Source organism: Schistocerca gregaria, chromosome 10, assembly GCF_023897955.1.
Source record: "Schistocerca gregaria isolate iqSchGreg1 chromosome 10, iqSchGreg1.2, whole genome shotgun sequence".
Taxonomy (NCBI): Eukaryota; Metazoa; Arthropoda; class Insecta; order Orthoptera; family Acrididae; genus Schistocerca; species Schistocerca gregaria.
Genome location: NC_064929.1, coordinates 73,988,179 through 74,002,090, shown reverse-complemented (window position 1 = coordinate 74,002,090; position 13,912 = coordinate 73,988,179).

Sequence of the window (13,912 nt, the reverse complement as noted above, 5' to 3'; positions counted from 1 at the left end):
TCATCAGAACGGTACTTCTTTCCTCCCATTGTGTCTCTGAGTGGCCCAGACATATGGAAATCCCTTGGGGCAAGGTCTGGTGAGTATGTTGGATGAGGAAGACACTCAAAATGCAGGTCTGTGATTGTTGCAACTGTTTCATCCCCAGTAACGATTCTTGCAAAGAAGCCATCATCTTCTCGTTCAAAGTGCCGAAGAAGTTCTTCACAAGCATCAACACGTCTCTCATTTCAGGAGTCAGTTGCCGTGGCACCCATCTTGCAGACACTTTGTGAAACTGGAGCTCTTCATGCACAATGTGGTGTGCTGACCCATGACTAAACTGTAAACATCCTGCAATGTCACTCGGCAGTTTTTGTTCACTATGGCTTCAACTGCTGCAATGTCCTGTGGAGTCACAACTCATTGTTCCTGACCTGGACGAGGAGCATCTTCCACTGAAGTCACACCATTTGCGAACTTCCTACTCCACTCGTAGCCTTGTTGCTGTGACAAACATGCATCACCGTACTGAACCTTCATTCGTCGATGAATTTCAATAGGTTTCACACCTTCACTATGCATAAACCGAATAACAGAATGCTGTTCTTCCCTGGTGCAAGTCGCAAGTGGGGCAGCCATCATTATACTGACACTGCGACGGTATGTGTGCCTCTGCACTATGCTGCCACCTACAGGCCATTCTGCACGCTTTTTGTAGCACACTTACCAACTTAAGGATAACGGCGCGAAATTTCGATTTGTTGTTACAAATTCAAGAATTTCATTTGACTCGCCCCCGTATTGTAGAATTTGTCTGTGGACATCGGCACAGAGGAGCCTTTTTCCACTTTCTAGTACAGTATATCTTGATATTATCTATTAGAATGGAAATGGCCATAATTGTGGTAATTAAAGTGAATGTATGATGATGGATCAAAAGTAATTCCTTGAATCATAAAAAAATGAACAATGAACATATAACAGTTGAATTAACACACATCATAGTATGAACTGTCTTCCACACAATATTACCATTGAACATAGTCACCTTGCATTTTTATTTGCACCATCACTGAACTCGAGCATCAAAACCAGTTTGGAAAAATTCAGGGTTTTGCTTCACAACCCGCAATTTTAAAGCTGTTTTAACCTCATTATGAAATAGTGTATGTGGATGCAGCAATGGACATCAGCAAAGTGCAAAGCATTGGATGTAGAAGTTTGGTAATTGAGAAACAGACATTGCAGATAAACCTTACTGTGGCCAGCCAACATCTGTCAAAGATGCCAGTCAAAGATGTGCTAATGGAGTGATATGAGGAGACAGATGCATTAGAGTTCCTAACTGACAGCTTTGAAATCATTCAGAGAAAAATGGGCCAAGAAGCAAAATAATTTTTCCAAACTGGTTTTTATGCTTGGGTTCAATGATGGTGCAAATGTGTACAAATGCATGGTGATTGTGTTGAATAGTAGTATTGTGTAGAGGACAGTTCAGGCTATGATCTGTTGTAATTCCAGTGTTACATGTTTATTTTTAAATTTTTTTAATGACGCAGAGGCATTACTTTTTGATCCACCTCATGTGTATGAAATGCCACGTAGTCACAAAATGACTTTAGCGAAATTATACACTGTGGGATTTTGATTCCTGTGAATCTTCAGATGGTTCTTTTCATACAGAGTCTATATATGTTTTATTATTGTCATTATTTACATTTTATGGCTTTCACCGAGGCTGTGTATCTTGACAAGGAGATGTTCAAGCACCTACCCCTCTGTACTGGTCTCCTACTGTCAAATTATCTCCTGTCCAGCTTGCTGAAGAAAGCCGACGGGAAGGAACACTTTAAGTGTCTGGGCTCTTGCACCACACTTTTAAGGCACTATTCCATTTTTGAGTGAAATTAAGAGCAGTGTGCACATGAATTTTATTTGGGGAATCTGATTACCCTACCTGATTCAAATGTGGAAACTTCCATCCTTTCGACCACTATAAATTCGAACTTTTAATATTCAGTACATGTTTGACGTGCGGTACCTGAGCACGATGGTAAAAATTTTGTGGACTGCAGAGCTCACAAATAAAGGAATTCTCAGAAGACTAAGTGAAAAAGACCCGTTACCAACAGAACAGAAATGAAAATACCAATTAACTGGCCATCTCTACTGACACTGTAATTTTCAGTTAGTGTAATGGAAGGAATGATTCGAGTAAAGAGAGGGATACTGCTATCAGAGGTACAAGCAGACTAAAATAAGGATATGAGCAGTCTGGTGGGGAACAGAGAAGAGTAGAGAATAATTGCTGTCAACCTGTCTTTGGATTGAGAATTAGAAAGATGTGGCCAGTCACCCAGTAAACAGAGTTACCTAAACAGAAAAATTTCAAATTTGTGTTCCACTAGGAGAAATCCGTTGAGAGACTGCATGTGTCCGATAAAAATAGCTGAAGAAATGTAGTAAAGTCATGGAGATATAGTGCAAAAAAACTGACGAACATTGACATGATGAGAATTAAGAAGCAATATCCTGAATGTGATCCACTTCTAGAATTGCTGCCTGACACAAAGTGTCCACACTGTAGTGGTAATCCCCAACAAATGATAATTGACTGGAAAGCCTTCACTAAACTTCCACAACGCCACCTGGGAAAGAAAAGTATGGAGTCTCAGAAAATCTTCCATCTCTAATGATCTCATTCTTGACTAGATGTTATACCTTAACCTACCTACCTCCCTCCATTCCTTTCTGTGAAATTTCTTTGAAGGTTTCTCAGTGAACAGATCTTTGTAGCTCATTCTCAATGGAAAAACTGTCTGGAGGAAAAGTAACAGCAGGAAATATAAAATTAATGTCCACAGTATACACTGGCAGTTCAAAATAGAACAAGTAAATGACGACAGGCAAAAGTTAGTAGATATTCATTCATCTGTAAAAAGATCGATGCACGAAGCGTACAACTATCACTATCATACCTCAGCAAAATCTTGCTGAGAACCCAAGAAAATTCTTGTACTATGTAAACTTGCTAAGAGGGTCATAGGCTTCTATCCAGTCACTCGTTGACCAGTTTGGTGTGGCAACAGAAGATAATAAAAGTAAAGCTGAAGTTTTAAATTTCATGTTTAAGAAATCATTCATGCAGGATGACTGTACAAACACACTATCATTTACGATAATGAATGAAACATAAGAAATTAATTAAAATTTTTGCTGCAGCCAGGACTTGAATCCAGGTCTTCTTGCTTGCTAGGCAGAAATGTTAACCATTGCACCACCACAGCATTATCGTTAATATTGCTGCACGAACTACCCAATTTGAGTGCCCTCCCCAAGAAAAACTTCAATCCACATTTTCTGCTTATTTTCCATTACATTGTGACTGCTGCCAGAGCTCTCCGGCATTGGAATAGCACTCCGGCATTGGCATAATGGGAAAGTCTTGTACCGTAAGTGATCTTATAGATCTTATAATTACATTTTTCCCTGAGACATTTCCCGGAGAATCCTGTAATTATAAGATCTATAACACTGTCATTTGACCATTGTACAGCCTCCCGTATGGAGGACATAGTATTAGGCACATCTGGCATAGAGAAGCAACTGAAAGAGTTGAAACAAATTAGTTGTCAGGTGTAACTGACATCCCAATTTGTTTTACAAAGTGTACCTTATGGCATTGCCCCCTTACTTAGCTCGCATTTATCACGAAGTTCTCACCCAGTGCAAAATCCCAAGCAAATGGGGGCAAAAAAAAAAAACTAAAATAAAATAAATGCGAGTGACTCCTGTGTATAAGGACGATAAAAAAACAGACTCGCAACATTAAAGGCTAGTGTCCTTAGCATCAGTTTGCTGCAGAATTCTTGAATGTATTCTCATTTCAAATATATTCCCTTTAGACAGAAAAGCTTCTGTCTACAAATTATCACAGTTTTAGAAAGCATTGTTAACGCAAAACTCAGCCTCCCCTTTAATATATGATATCTTGCAAACCATGGATGTAGGGTAACAGACAGATTCCACACTTCCAGATTTCCAAAAAATGCTTCACATGGTGCCCCAGTGCAGGCTGTTATCAAAGGAACAAGCATACACACTACGGTCCCAGATATGTGAGTGGCTTGAAGACTTCTTAAGTAATGGAATCCAGTATGTTGTCCTCAACAGCGAGTGTTCATCAGAGACAAGGGTGTCGTCAAAAGTGCCTCAAGGTAATTTGATAGGTCCGCTACTATTCTCTATGTACATAAACAATATGGTGGATAGGGTGAGCAGCAATCTGCGGCAGTTTTCTGAAAATGCTGTGCTATATGGGAAACTATCATCTTTGAGTGACTGTAGGAGGATTCAAGATGACTTAGACAAAATTTGTAATTGGTGTAATGAATGGCAGTTTGCTGTAAATCATAATACAGATGAATAGGAAAAACAACCCCATAATGTTCTAATACAGCATTAGCAGCCTGCTGCTTGATACAGTTAAGTTGATTAAATACACAGGTGTAACATTGCAAAGTAATATGAAATGGAACAAGTGCAGCAATGAGAGTGAATGGTTAACTTTGATTCATTGGCAGAATTTTAGGAAACTGTGGTTCATCTGTAAAAGAGATAACATATAGAACACTAGTGTGACCTCTTCTTGAATATCACTCAAGTATTTGGGATCCTCACCAGGTCGGATAAAAGAACACACTAAAGCCAAAGGTAGGTTGCTGCATTTGTTACTGTTATGTTCAATCAACATGTTCAGTATTATGGAGATGCTTTAAAAACTCAAATGGGAGCTCCTGAAGGGCAGGTGACATTCTTTTCAAGGAACACTATTGAGAAAACTTAAGAGAACCAGCATTTCAAGCTGAATGCAAAAGAAATGCTGCCAGTGTCCATTTCGCGTTAAATAAGATAGAAATTAGGGCTTGCGCAGACACATATAGACAGTCATTTTTGCCTTGCTCTGTTTTGTGAGTGGAACAGAAAAGGAAATGAGTAGTAATGACAGGAGGTATCCCTTGCCATACACCATACAGTGGCTTGTGGCGAACATACATCTACGATGTGTGACAGCGGGCTGAAAAGTAATATGTCCACATTTTTATGTGAAAACTGTTACAGGTTTTTAAGTAAAACAAATATCATTAACATTCAAAATCCTCATTCTTCTTGACTGCATATTGATTTCTCAATAGTCACACTGGCGAGGAACACATTTTTCCCAATGAGAAACCTTTTGTTGAGACTGCACTGTAAACTGTTTGACGTTTTGATGGAGACACAACATCAACTCTGCTTACACCGCTTTGTCATTATCACAGCTTTGTTATTATCAAAGTGAAGTCCTCAAAGGTGTGCTTTTGGAAACAGGTGAAAATCAGATGGAGCGAAATCAGGACTGTATGGAAGATGGCAGTGAACCCAAGTCATCAGATTGTTGCAGATGCTGCTGCCCTTATGTGTGGTGTGGTGTGGTGTTGTCCTGCTGAAGGATAGGGTGCTCCCTGTGTGGACAAACTCTTCAGATTTGAAACACGATCACAGCACATGGTTTCTCATGCACCATACATCAGGTAACAAGTAAGAAGTTTTAAAGTATTCCTATAAATATCATCTAAAAATTCTTAAATTCATCTAAAATGTTTTTGCTTAGCTTTCAGTAGGGCACAAGTTATGTTTTTTCCTTGAAGCAGTTGACATTTTCACATCCGAATATGTTTCCTACTTCAGAACTGGTGGGGAGCAATGCTTTGCACAGTGGAAATGGTGACGTAATGGGTGCCAACAATGCTAGTACAGCACTGATGTGTTGCTGTGGGAGTAACTCAGCAAGCCAGTTGTCAAATGCCAATGAATTTAAATCAGATCATAAATAACAACAGCAAGTTTTATTTGCTAACGACAGTCAGATACAGCAATGTAAGAAGATTGTTACAAAAGGGGACAGAGCTGCATATGTTCTGCACTTGTTACAGAGGACAAAGGTAGAAAAAATTAACATCATTAATCACACGATTACTAACGGTGTGAATGCTTTGGATCAAGGCAGTCAGGTAAGTGCACCATTTCTTGAGTTCCGAAAAGCATGTTACTCAGTAGCATATCTACACTTATTGTCGAAAGTATGGAGAGTCATCATCAGGCGTAGAAGTAACTTTGGTTGTGCCCCAGAGAAGTCTGTTGGGACCCCTCCTGGTTCATGTTGTACATTAATGACATTGTGGACAGTATTAGTAGTGGCTTCAGATTTTTTGCAGATAATGTAGTTATCTGTAATGAAGTATTATCTGAAAGAAGCTGTATGCATATTCACTCAGATCTTGATAATATTTCAAAGTGGTGCAAAGATTGGCAACTTGCTTTAAATGTTCAGAAATACAAAACTGGCTACTTCACAAAACAAAAAAATGTAGTATCCTATGTCTATAATATCAGTGAGTCACTGCTGGAATGGGCCTACTACTACAACTACAACGTGATCAGGCCCAGTGGACCGCACGCATCTACAAGTTTCCTCCTCCACTGTATTCTGTCCATTGCTGCTATCCGCCATTCGTCCACATCTATTGACATTTGTTTTAAATCTTCATGGAGTCCAACCCTCCAACGCTTCTTGGGTCTCCCTGGCGGTCTCTTTCCTGTAGGTGTGAAATCCAGGAGCTTCTGAGGCCATCTGTGATCCTCCATCCGGGCCACATGGCCAGCTCACTGCATTCGTTTGGCTTTGACAGCTCCTGGTATGTTGGGCTGCTGGTATAGTTCCTCAAGCTCTCGGTTGTATCTGATCCTCCATTCCCCTATATCTGCATCCAGAACCGGACCGAAGATCTTCCGAAGAACTTTTCTCTCAAAAACAAGGAGCTTATGGAAGTCCTGTTTCTGGATACTCCATGTCTCACAGCCATATAGAACAACAGGCTGGATCAAGGTTTTGTACAGTCGCATCTTGAACTGTCTGGAGAGAGATTTGGACCGAAGCAATTGTGCTAGGCTGTGGTAAGATTGGTTTCCTGCTTGTATTCTGGCATTGATCTCTGCTTCACATGGTGAGTTCTCAGTGAAAAGTGCCCCTAGGTATTTGAATTCTTGCACTCTCTTGTAGGAATGGTCCCCAACCTGCAGTGATTGTAGATGATCAGCAGTCTGACAATGACCACGTGTCATAACGAGGTACTCTGTTTTGGCTTCGTTTATGTTTAGCCCAAATTTGCTGGCAGCCTCCTTTAGTGCTGTGGTCATTTGCTCCAACTCCTCTTCCGACCTAGAGAGTAAACAGATGTCGTCTGCATAGGCTAAGTATGCCAGTCTCTTTCCTTCAATTTCAATCCCTTCGTTCTCCTGGAAGATCTCGCGTACGATCTTCTCGAGGGCAAATTTGAACAGGATAGGGGCAACCCATCTCCTTGCCTGAGTCCTGTTACAATTTCAAATTCCTCAGTTACACGATTTCCCATCTTCACCTTTGCACGTGTTTCATTCAGACAGATCTTCATCAGATTGATGAGTTTCTCTGCTATGCCAAACTCCATTAAACAGTTGAGCAGGCTCTTGCAACGTATGCAATCATAGGCCTTCTTAAAATCAACGAATAAAATATGCAAATCTTTACCATATTCACACAGTTTCTCAGTTAGCTGCTGGAGACTGAAGATGTGATCTACTGTTGACCGTCCTGGCTGGAAACCTCCCTGGTACTCCCCAATCACCGATTCTGCCACTGGCTGAATTCTATGTATGAGGCAATTGGACAGGATCTTATAGCAGACGTTAAGCAGGGCGATTCCTCAATAGTTGTCACATTTCAGTTTGTCGCCCTTCTTATGTATTGGACAAATCAGAGCTGGAATGGGCCAACTCATACAAATACCTGGGTGTAACACTTTGTAGGAATATGAAATGGAATGAACACCTAGGCTCAGTTGTGGGTAAAGCAGGTTGTAAACTTCAGTTCGTCAGTAGAGTACTGGGGAAATGAAATCAAAGGAGATGGCTTACAAATCACTTGTGCAACCCATTCTGGAATATTGCTAAAGTGTGGGGGAACATTACCAAAATAGGACTAATAGGGGATATTGAACATATACAGAGAAGGGTAGCATGAATAACCACAGGTTTCCTTGACCTGGGAGAGAACCTCACAGAAATGTTGAAGAAACTGAACTGGCAAACTCTTGAAGATAAACTATCCCAAGAAAGCCTTCTAACAAAGTTTCAAGGACTGGCTTAAACTGGGGATTCTAGGAATATACTACAAACTCCTATGTATCACTCAAATAGGGATTGAGGACAAGATTAGATTAATTACAGCAAGCACAGAGGCATGTAAACAATTATTCTTTCTGTACCCCATATGTGAGTGGAACGGGAAAAAACTCTAGTAACTGATACAGTGAGACATATCCTTTGCCATGCACTTCAAAGTGGTTTGCAGGATATAGATTTAGATGAAGATGCAGGCTATGTTTGTCAGTTACCTGGGATGTAGTGGAAAGTAAGGTAGGGTGACCACATAAAGATAAATGGATATGTAATTCATACACAAAACAGTTCTCTTACAAAAATCTCATCTGATCTGTGTTGTGTATTTATTCGCCTGTCTGGGGTTGTACCAAGCTGTGTTAACATAAGAGATTAGAAGCTTCAGAGAAGAGCTGTACAGTTCTTACATATACTTCAGTCAGTGCAAGGTAGTTGGGGAAACGAGAAATAGTCCCTAATGGATGACATAGAAGAAAGACATTACGCACCACAGGGTAATTTGAAACATTCCAAAAGCTGCTGTTATATGGTGAGTAAGAATCATATTACTTCCTCTTGCTTACAGATTTTTGGCCACAGAGGTGATTGTGGTTCTCTCTCTCTCTCTCTCTCTCTCTCTCTCTCTCTCTCTCTCTCTGTGTGTGTGTGTGTGTGTGTGTGTGTGTGTGTAAGGAAACCTACAAATGATTACATGAAGTTTTTGCATGCCTGTGTGCCATCCATAATGGCTAATACAGTAACTGCTGTGGACAAGGTAAGTAGCAAGTTTAGAAGGAAAGTGACTCAAGTAAATATGTTCAATTTAAAATGGGTAATAGTACACTTTTGGCTAGGGAAGCTGCAGTAGCCCCTGTTTGTGGAAGTTTGTTCCTTACTATGTGTGAATGAAATCCTTGAGGACCTAAACAAGAAAAATTATTGGGTTGCTATAATATGCGAGTTTGTCAAAGGTGTTAACCACAAAATTCAACCTGACTAATTAAAAAGTAATGGTATTAATGACATCTCTCTGACATGGATGGAGTATTAATTCATAATACAAAGCAGTGCATCTAAGTGACAGACAGTGTCGCTGTCATGAAGTTAACCTCAGAATGGACGAACATAACACGTGGTTCTCACAACTGACGATAGTGTACCTACTCTTGCTGTTAACCCATATAAATGATTTTTGAATGATGTTAATGGGCAGCTCAAAAATTGTAACATTTGGTGATGACACTAGTATACTGATCAAAGGCACACTTTTAAAATTAATACAACAGCTGAACAGACGTAAAAGTCATTTACAACTAACAGTTTGAGTCCTAATCTCACAAAGACCCATATTATGCAATTTCAAATGAACTAAAAAGGCCTTGATCCAGAAGTAGATATTAATGGCCACAAAGTAATTAAAATAGCGAGTAAAATTCCTTGGGTGTAGCTGGATAACAAGCTGAAAAAGGAACAAGAAAATTTGTTCAACATATTTTGTATTTAGACGGATCATTCATTGTGATAAATAACAACACTCGATTTGGGGGTTGGAGAGGGGGATACAAATCTGTAATCATATGATGTCAATGCAGTTCATTTGCAAAGTGATTGATGTATGAGGTCTGTTCAAAAAATTCTTAACTTTCTCCACAAAATTTTTCTGTGCTTACTTTTTACTTCTCGTGCACGGTCTCCTTCGAAACACTCTCCTTCACAATTGATACACTGCTACCAATGTTGTTTCCACTTCCAGAAGTAGTCTTGGTAAACCTCTAGCTGGATCATGAGAAGCGTCCCTCTGTGAATTTTATCTCATCTATCATTGCAAATCTTGGATCTTTCAACACTGGAAATAAAAAACTCTACAGGGGCCAGATCTAGAGAGTACAAAGGTTGAGGCAACAAAGTGACTTCAGTTTTTGTGCAATAGTCACACACCAACAAAGATGAATGTGTGGGCACGTTACCTTGATGCAAGAGCCATGAATTATCGTGATATAAGGGCCACGAATTGTCTTGTCACATTTTGGGTTGTTCACATTTTCTCGCATGCATCGCAACACGTCCCAATAGTACCATCGATTAATAGTTTGTCCCTGTGGCATGACTGAATGATGAACTAATTGTTCAGAATCAAAGAAAACTATCAAACTATCATCATGGTTTTGACATTTGAACTGACTTCACCTGACGAGCTTATTTTGGTCCTGGAGAACCTTTACCGACACATTGTGAAGACTGAACATTGGTCTCAACATCGTAACTGTAGACCTACATCTCATCACCAGTTATGCTTCTCTCAAGGGAAATCTCGTTCTCATTTGTGCGATCCAAGAACGTCTTTCTGGTCCTGACTCATGAGCCGTGGCAAAATGATGCATTCCAAGATGCTGTGACAAGATTTCATGACATGATCAAACTGAAATATTACATTCTTTTGCAATCTCTTGCATAGTCAGTTTTCGATTGGCACTCACAATTTCACAGACGTTCCTGACATGAGCATCACGGGTCTGGTCATTTTTAAACCATGTGAATCATTCGTAAAATCATGTGAACTATTCTTGGCTTAATCACTCATCACCATTTCGCGTGTCCCTGTAAAGGTTTTCTTGACTTTCAAGCAAAATTTTATGCAGAAGTATTGCTCCTCTGCTATCTCAAAATTTGCAAACAGTGCAACAAAAAGTTCTACGCTAGCATTGAACAACAACTAACAGACATACAAGAATGAGACTTCCAGCAGTTACACATTGAACACAGGCAGGGATGTCAAATGCATTTCGCTCCAACACACCATAGGCACAAAATTACAGATGTTCTAGAACTTTTTGAACAGATCTCATATCTTTTATTGGTTTCAATTGAGTGTTTTAGCTTAGATATCATCTTTTATGAGAAATTAGCTGTCTGAATTGAGGTCCTCCTTAGAGACAGTTCAGTTGCTTTAAAAAGTTGTTCTTAAAAAGCATTAAGAAACAGCTGCTTTCACATTGGACTTGGAAGTATTGTCTCATCACAGATGCCCACTAAAAAACTTATTAATTCACTGCCATTAAAAGTTGAATCTTACTCACAATAAATATTAGCAATATAATTTGTAAACAGGAAACTAATATTGAAACCTTGGCTCACATGACAACAACAGTAATATTTGTTTAGCAGTTCTTCATCAGCTACAGTTGGGGTATTGTTGAGAACATAGAGCTCTTTAGGTAAGGTTGTTGAACCACACCAGCCTACTATTGGTTGATCAGGCCACAGCTGCAGTTTAGTCATACCCCCATTGAGCTGCCTTATGTTTTTGCAGCAGGGCCTACTCTTACTCAATCTAACAAGCGTTAACTCCTCAGGTGGTCCAAGATTATTATTATTATTATTATTATTATTGTTATTATTTTTTCTTTTGGACACGTCACTTCTTTCACCTGGGACCAAGATTTCTTATGAAACACTGTAACAATGTGAAAGAAATAATATGTTGCATATGATTACTGTGAGCATCCTAGTGGGCCCTGGATAAGCAACGGCCTGCAAATGGAGAAATAGCCAAATTGCTGGGAGTTCAAAGAAAATAAGGATCACATTGTATACAACTGTCCTAAAAATAACTAAAATAAAAAGTATGCTTAAAAATCACAAATTATTCACTTCTTTATGAATAAATTACACTTACATTGCAGTTCTTTTATATTTTATGCAGTGCTAGATTGCCATTATCAGGTCATCCCGTAGACAATATCTGATACAGCAAATCTCTTATACATTTATGTCTACGTCCATAGTCTCTAAACCTCTGAAAAATGCACAGCAGAGAGCTCTTAGTGTTCCTCATTGTACCAAGGATTGTGGTTTCTTCCCAATCCACTGCCAAGTGGAGCATGGGAAAAGTTATGCACAAAAGCCTTTGTGTCAGCTGTTATTAGTCTAATCTTGTCTTCACAGTGCTTATCAGTTACCTCACAATTCTTTAAGGAATCAAACTCCATGTACAAAACAGCTTCAAATTCCTGATTACTTTAGAAATGAGTTATTGTGATGAATATTTGACGTAAAGAATGTAAATGAGAAAAAGTTTAGAAACTGTTTGATATTATGCTTAGATCTCACTAAGTGCACTTCATTCTGAAACACTGGATGAACACAGTCTGGGTAATTTGCACCCTGTTTTAAACAAAATCCAGTTTTTCATATATCTAAATGTTTGTGAAGTGTGTGTCTTACAGTGATATAGTTTTGCAGGTACATTCAGTTGTATATGTAGATATTGTTTACAAAGTGTATTGTGAACAGAAGTAAGAAGTAATAAATTAAAACATATACCTGGTGCCAAAGTTTGACTGTATGAACAGGGAAAATGTGGGAAACAATAAACTTCTTTCCTTTGATCATTTTATGTTAGGTATAATTGAGAAAAAGTGCGTAAAGGTTTGAAATTATGTTTAAAGTTTGCTGGAAGGGCTTATAATTCTCAGATACTGGATGAATCAAGTCCAGATATATGCACGCCATCAGTTATAAATCCTCAAGACAAACGAACTGTTTCTAACTCTAATACTTGTCTCTGTGTATTAAAACCTTTAACAGTTAATAATAGCTCCTGAGGTGTAGATTATGACAACATTTCAAATTTTCAGATTCAGTCAGTAATGATGCAATATATCAAACATCAAATTTTTGTTGCTACTGGAAGCTGTTAGACCGGCAACCTACAACTTGTGTCGTGTTCCAGGATAGTTGTTTAGTAATATAGGTGTGAGCAATACAGAAAGGGGCTGCAGTATATCCCTGGATACTTAATACTGGTTCTCAAAACTCTTTTGGTATGCTTCCGCATGACATTTGGCATCTGTCTTCAAGTGTCTCTCAGTTACGTTTATTCAGAGTGTTTGTGATGCTGTTTTGTGACCTTGCGACTATTCGTGTTACCCTTCTACTTTTTTTTATTGTAATGTTCAGTATCCCCTTGCAAAGTTGCTGACTTGTTTTTAAGTCTCATGTGTATTCATCTTCACTGTTATTCTTCAGCTAGTTAACACGTTCTTTCATATGTAAATAATGACATAACGCACCACACAACACAAATGGGCTCACTAGCTTAGTTCATATGTACTTGTTGCTTTAGACATATGAAGATCTGCTTTTAGTTGACAACTTTGACAGTTAATATTATTCTGGTCAACAGCTCACAAACAAAATGGTGCAAGTGGCAACACAGACAATTAACAAAGCAGTAACTTTGCTCACTGAATACTGACCAATGACTGAATATATGAACGAACACACTCAATAACATGAAGGTGGTACTGATTTTAAAGCTTTCTCGTGACACAGTGACCAAATGTTCACCTACATCTGACTGACACGGTACAAAAATTACAAAACGGTTAAATACTCAATAATTACATCTTGAATAATAATATAACAGGAAGCAAAATTTAAAAAATGAAAGGACATTAAGAAGTGAAGTCATGTTGATTAACTAAAAGCTGTATTAAAAAATGCTAAAACGATACATACTATTTTATGAAGTGAAAGTTTTAATGTGCACTGGGGTTTCCAAAGACTGTCAAGAATTTTCTGGGAAGTTAAATTTTCTAATTGCAATATTTTATAAACTAGCATGTTATTCTAGGAAAGTTCTACATTTTTGGAACCAGAAAAATTGGGGCTACAAGTCGATAACACCTGA